We start from the raw sequence: 1,019 nt of genomic DNA, 5'->3' as shown, positions 1-1,019 counted from the left end.
AGAAGCGGAAGCGGCCCCGCTGCGCCGGAACCATAGAGTGCGGCGGACGGAAGAGCCGGAAGCCCTGTGGGGGTGGGGCCGGAAGCGGAAGTGAGGCTGTCTCCGCGCTGGGAGGGCGCGGCTTGTCTGCCCTCCGCAGCGGCGGAGGCCTCCATTTTCCCTTCGGCCCCGAGCGGCGGGTGAGGCCGCGCGCGGAGATCCGGGCGGGGACGGGGACGGGGACGGCTTCGCTTCGCTTTGCCTCCCCTCGGCCACGGCCTGCGAGCGTGTCCCCTCGCGGGGCGGGGCGGGTGGGGGCATTGGTTGTCGTGGAAACCGGGGGTGGGGGTGTCGTGGAAACCGCGAGGGGGGCCGCACGAGGCCTCGGAGTCTGTCAACCGAGCCCGGGGCCGGGGAGTCTTGTTATGACCCCTAGATAAACCTCCATGGCCCGGTCCCGGGGCGCCGCAGCTCCCCCCGGGGACACGGGGCCGCCTCGCTGCTCCCGAAGGCCTCTGGGTTTCTGCACGTCCTCCCTTTCGTCCGCCTACGTCACTGCCCCGGGCCACGGGCCTCAGCCGCCGCCCCCACAGGGATGGACGGGGCAGCTCGGCCGAGGCGCTCGGCGTCGCTACCGGCACACGGCACGCCCGGCCCCCAGGCGCGGGCTGTGTCGCGTGGGCCTGCCCCCGTGCCTCGGGGGCGCCCCACGCGCCCCTGGGTGTTCCCGGGACAGAGCCCTGTTCTGCGCGCTTGCAGGTGACTGTGTCAGCGGCAACAGACACGGGGTCTAATGGGCTGTGCTGCGCTGCGCTGCGCTGCGCAGAGACCTGGGCCCAGGTGCAGACCCCTCGCCTGCCAGCACGGGGGGTTATGCGCAGTTGTGCACTGTAGCATTATGTGCAGTTGTGCACAATAACATTCAGTTGTGCACCGTAGCATTATGTGCAGTGCTGCGTCATAACATGCAGTTGAGCGCCATAACATTATGCACTACTGTGCACAATAGCATGTAGTTGTACCCCGTAGCATTATGTGGA

At 68.9% G+C, this 1,019-nt stretch overlaps 1 protein-coding gene across 1 annotated transcript in view; it reads left to right on the top strand.

Annotated features, from left to right (window-relative positions):
• Positions 1-90: 90 nt before the first annotated feature.
• The window catches only part of SUPT6H (SPT6 homolog, histone chaperone), a 28,536-nt gene continuing 27,607 nt past the window's right edge, over positions 91-1,019 (top strand). Inside the window, exon 1 of the mRNA XM_019545832.1 lies at positions 91-179. The gene's annotated coding sequence lies outside the window, so the exon portion shown is untranslated. The remainder of the gene's footprint in view (positions 180-1,019) is intronic.

Source organism: Crocodylus porosus, unplaced genomic scaffold (assembly GCF_001723895.1).
Source record: "Crocodylus porosus isolate Cpor-Errol unplaced genomic scaffold, CroPor_comp1, whole genome shotgun sequence".
NCBI classification, from domain to species: domain Eukaryota; kingdom Metazoa; phylum Chordata; order Crocodylia; family Crocodylidae; genus Crocodylus; species Crocodylus porosus.
Note: the sequence above shows the minus strand (reverse complement) of the source record. Positions and strands in the feature narration are given on the sequence as shown.